Source organism: Humulus lupulus, chromosome 7, assembly GCF_963169125.1.
Source record: "Humulus lupulus chromosome 7, drHumLupu1.1, whole genome shotgun sequence".
Taxonomy (NCBI): Eukaryota; Viridiplantae; Streptophyta; class Magnoliopsida; order Rosales; family Cannabaceae; genus Humulus; species Humulus lupulus.
In genome coordinates this window covers 39,903,178-39,908,908 of record NC_084799.1, presented here as the reverse complement: position 1 = coordinate 39,908,908, position 5,731 = coordinate 39,903,178, and positions in this window count along the sequence as shown.

Here is a 5,731-nt window from a genome sequence, read left to right as displayed (position 1 = left end):
ATAAGTATTAAATAACCAAATTTGTCTTCAAACCATAACTTCTGTAACGACCCAAAATCGATAATAAGGCTTAAGGGCTTTGATTAGTGTGCCTGGAGAGCATAATGGAATTTATGTTTGATTTTAATGAGTAAAACGCATGATTATGATTTAAAGCATGTTATATGACTATTGGACTAATTGAGATGCATGACTATGTGTAGTAGTGTGCATGTAGGCCCTGATTGTGTTAGAAGGGCATAATTGTAATTTTGGCCATGTTGGGCATAACTATATTGATATGTGATGATTGTTGAGACCACATTGTGATGTGGATGTATCTGTGATTTGTGACTCGAGACGATCCCAGTGAGCAGACTAGCGGAAAGTCGAGGCGGAGATTTATACCCGGCTCGGGGCGAGCCTGGGGGTATAAATAGGAAGTTAATGAGTATATTGGGGTTTATTTTGATATTGAGGAATATTATTTGGTGATTTATCTGGTATTGGGAAGCAAGCGGGAAAATATTAGAGACACTTGAGGATTAGCGGGAATTGGGTAAATGACTAAAATGGCCCTGCGTGGACAAAAGTTTAGAGTTAATAGGGAGGGCATTTTGGTCAATTGGATTTTTAGAGATAGATTAAATGAGGCTTTATATAGTGAGTGGGATTGTTAGAGAGTGTGAGAAATCTGAAGGAAAAGAAAGAAAAAGAAAAAGAGAGAAAACAGAGGGGTTTTTCCAAATGGGGCAGTTTGTGGATTCTAGCACCATTTCTCTTCAAATTTCTTGGAGCAAAGCTCAGTGGAGAGCTAGGATAGGCTGAGAATCAAGGATCCTAAGTTGGACTTGAATATTTGGCAAGGGATTAGCAAGAACACATCAATGTTTGAGGTAAGTTTTTAGAGTTTTCAGTTTTGGGTTTTTACCGGTTTGGGCTGTGTATCTAAGCTGGTTGATGGGAATCTTAGGGGAATTTCTGGGCAAGCTTTGGGGAAAAGCAAGCTAAGGAGGTCTAGGAAATGAATCAAAGTCGAAATTGCATCAACGGTATGAATTCTAAGCCTTTAACTTTGTTGTTTGACTGAATTTCTGGGTTTAGGGTTACTCATGGTGAATCTTGAGATTTGGGATGCATGAGCTTCGGTTATGAGATTTGGGGATGCTTGGGATGAGTGGAGAGTGTTTATAAGCTTGATTTTGAGTTTGGAAAAGATTTGGGGAAGTTTGGGTTGAGTTTGGCTCAAAGAAAACGCAGAAATGGAAAGCTGGTGTTGCCTGCCTGCAACTAGCGCTACAGCGCTAGTCTTTGGGCGCTGTAGCGCTAGGCCCTGTTTCTGAGGATGCTGATTCTGCTTGTAGCGCTATAGCGCCCCCTTTTGAGCGCTGTAGTGCTACCCTGTTCCCAGAAAGGGGTTTTTGGGCTATTTGTGAGGGATTTTGACCTAGGGTTCGGGGTTCGATTCCACCACCTTGTTTTGTGGATCTAGGACTTCCCGGGGGGCTCGGGATTGGTCCCGAGGCGAGGTTTTGGACTCGAGGTTTGGTGTTTAATTTGACCTATGATTGTGCTTAGGTGTGCGCTAAGGCTCGTGTGGGATCGTGCTCAAGGAGTCAAGTGATCGAAGCTATCGAATTGAAAGGTAAGAAAACTATAGCACCCGTAGGACAGGGCATGGGCCCATAGTGTGATTGCAGGGCACGGCCCTATGTTGCATTACATGTTAGGGTGCAGACTTGATTGAATTGATATATGTTCAAATGTTATTTGAATTAGACTATCTGTGATTTTAGTTGAATGAAACGGCGAGGAGCCGAGAACGGCAATGGAGCCAAGAACGGCAGTGGGGCCGGAAGTACCACTTAGCACGGGAAGTGCTTGTAGTCAGGGTGAGACCCCCGTGGATACATGTGATATCCTTGCGGTGAGGACCGAGACCCCAGGCTTTGGTAAGGCTTCTGGGGCGGCATGGCCGGATTGCTTAAGTCTAATGGTTGACCTGTTTATTTGTGGACTATCTGATATGTTTAACTGTATAGTTTGCATATGTTATGAACTGCATGAGTTTTCTTGCTGGGCTTCGGCTCACGGGTGCTCTGTGTTGCAGGTAAGAGCATAGTTTGAGTCAACCATCCATGAGTACGGAGAGCGTGAAGCGACGCGTACATGTTTGGCCTGCCCGACTGCTTTGGTTGGGGGTATTTTCGAGAAATGGCTGTAATAACCTGTGATTTTAATAACGGATCAACTGTAAACTTATTTTAAGATGTAAATAGTTTTCAAACCTTATTTTGGGATCCCAAATGTTTAATACTAGAAGTTTTTAATGAAACAACGCATTTTCAAAGATTACAGCCTTAACTTTTGATTAGTCACACTTTCGTTTTAAAAACCTCGGTTAGCGAGTTCATTGCACACTGTTTTGTCCTAAAACTCACTTGGTAACGGCTCTAAGGAAGTAGGGCGTTACAACTTCACACTTTATTACAAACATACACACTGATAAATTGCAATAACCCACAAAAGTTCAATATGTTCATATGTATAAATCAGGGTCAGAACCATGCTTCAGTTCTCCTTTGTCATTCACTTATTTCTTTCTCTACCTGCAACACAACACAACTGTGAGCCTAAAGCTTATTAAGCAAAGTAATGCATGCAATGCTAATGATTACCCAATGTCAATAGACATACATAACCTCTTTTTAAATTTTGGGCCCCTTAATATTGTGCACATTGTTTGTTAGACTAATGCATGTAGGGCTTGTTACACATATAATATAAAATCCCATGGGTTCTCCTCCGGCTAGCCATCATAATAGTAGGGCGCATTAAAATATGTATTCCATCCTTGCCCCGTCGAGCTCAAGAGTTAAGGGGGCCACACACTGTGGTGTCAATACATAAAACAATAGCTCATATGGAGGAGAAATAAAAATGGGAACATGGCAAAGAATATAATTGGTTCACTAAAACCTAGCCCAAATTATTGGGCTGCCACTATGTGCCTAACTATAGGCCTTCGTTTACACGTACTTACACTTTCATTTGCATTTTCAAAACAGTGGCACTGAACTTAAACTTCTTATTACAACTTACTTTTATGTTGCATAAAACTTGCTAAGGCATCACATAATTAATCATCATAATATCATGCATGGTCTTATATCATACAATAATTCACCGTATCACTATTATGCATGCATACAAATTTATGATGAAGTGTCATTGTATGCTAATACCACTTACTCACAAAATATTCATATAATGCATACTTTCACATAACATGTAATTCTTGGGTTGCAGTTGAGTGCTTTACTTACTTTGTGTCCAAAATATACTTCACCATGTAACAAGTGGTGTCTTAGGTGTTGATGTGCTTATCCTGACAATGGCATGAATTTCACATCATAATGATGGCAGTAAGGCATTGAACTATCATTTAAAAATATCCATAAAACATCATATCCAAATCATGCCTTGATGTAGAGTCCCAGAATTTTACTTAGCTAGTTAGATAGTAGTAGTAGTAGCAATATCTAGTATGTTAGATTTCATGGATTTTGGTTCAAATGGGGACTTAGTTGGAAACTCCTAGCAATAGTTATGGATTTTATAAGTTTAACCTATAGTTTAAGAATATTAATTATAACATAAGGTTTGATTAATATTGATGATTATTAATATGATAATTATTATAACCTAGGGTTTAGATAGAGCCAATAAGAATATGACACTTGTCATGAGCATGGTTATTCCTAAGGTTTAGATAGAGCCAATAGGATTATGACACTTGTCATATGCATGATTATTAAGGAATTATTATTTTAATGATAAAATACGGGAAATATAAGACTTAGTCTTCACCATAATCTATTAGGAGCATGACATTTGTCACAATTTTATTTATTTGTGGATTAGGTTGTTATTTAGATAATTAAAAAGATTTTCTGTAACTTTAGGGTACTGTAACTTCCGACTAATTTTGACCTAGTTATGCTATGAATTTCGAAAAATAGTATTTCTAGAAAGTTGTAGATAATTGAATTAGATTTCTAACATTATAAAGATGGTCTAAATCGAAGTCCTACATCTCCAGTTATGTTGATTTTACTGCAGGTGAGTTTAGAGTTACGAGATTTAGGGAGTTAGAAGTTAGGATTCTATTTGTTTTTATTATTTTTGTTTTTAATTTTAAAAATCAAGCTTTGACTCCTTCAAGTTCTCTCTGAACAATTTGACCAAGTCCTCAGCCTTTGACTGAAGAATATTCAAATATTTTTAATTAAATTCATTATTTTTATTCAAAGCCAAAAAGAAGATTTTATTACTAGAACTCTATAAATAGGACTTAGAACCCAACCCTTTCACTTACTCTTCAGCTGTGATCATACTCCAAGGTGTTAGTGAGAACATAATAGTGATACACTTGGGTGGGAAAGGAAAAAAAAGCTTATCATTCTTAAGCTTTACTAAACACTTGGGAAGTAAGGTGTACGCCCTGATTTTCCCACGGGCTGATTAGCAGGCCGAGCTTTGGACTAATCATGGTTAGTCCGTAAACATCCCCCAGACCGGAGCTCCTATCTGGAGGTCGTACCCCCTTAGATCGAGGAATCCTCAAGGACTCACCCAGACCCCCAAGGCTGGGGCAAGGAGTCGGAAGGCCGAAGGTCAGGTCAGAGGCACAGCTCGTGGGACGAGCTAGATATGGAGCTATGACCCCTTGTAAAGTCAACACACGCAAGATAAACGTGCATGTATCTGACATCACGTGTCCGATATCTCCCTGACTTCTCGAACACGCAGCAGGAACGTGCGTGTTCAGACACCCACGGCTGGGTTGGGCCGTGCGGCCCATTATCTCCTTACCTATCGATTTGATCATATTTATGTGTCAGGTTTAGGAATTAATCATGAATGTCACAGAGTTGATATGACAACTAAGAAGGTCACGGGATGACCTCCTTACCAACTTCCAGGTGCCTTCTCCTATAAATATGGAGACCCTGGGAGTTGATAAGGGTTGGAAAATATAATCTCTGAAAAGATATATATGCTTTGTAACCAAATATCCAGAATATATCAATAATATTGACTAGTGGAGTAGAAGGATTTTAACCTTTGAACCACTTAAAAACGTGTCTTGAGTCACCTATTTCATTCTCTAAGATCTTATATCTGTTACGGTTCTATATTCAGCACTAATCCCTTTCTCTTCTTCTCTTAATTTCCTGTTGCCGAAGAACCGCGTCAACAGTTTGGTGCTTTCATTGAGAGCATGTTCGATTAGTGCTGCTGCAAACATCCAACTATGGTGACTACTCGATCCAGGCATGGCAACGAGACAGAACAACAGGATGGGCAGGAGGCTCACCATACTGCCATCCCTGACGAACAAATTCTTGAAGTCCAGCAGCGGCCAGGAAAGCAGCCGGTGGGCCAAGACGATACTGGTAGTTCGGTGCCCCGGCCACCTAATTCGAACCCGTGTTATTATACTGCGGTGGAGATGGAGAACGTTCAGCTAAGGAGCCAGTTAGCAGCCGCTGGTCAGCAAATCCAGGATATCCTGGCCCGACTACCCCCTCTCACAACCAACGTTAACGTTGGAGAGAGGCAAGGTAAGGCTCCTAAGTCTCGCCGGGGTAATCGGTCCAAACATAGCCGTTCGGATCGACTTCCAGCAGCCAACTCCACCCCTTCATCGCACCATCGAGAAGCAAACTTCGGGGAAATGCCTGGGACG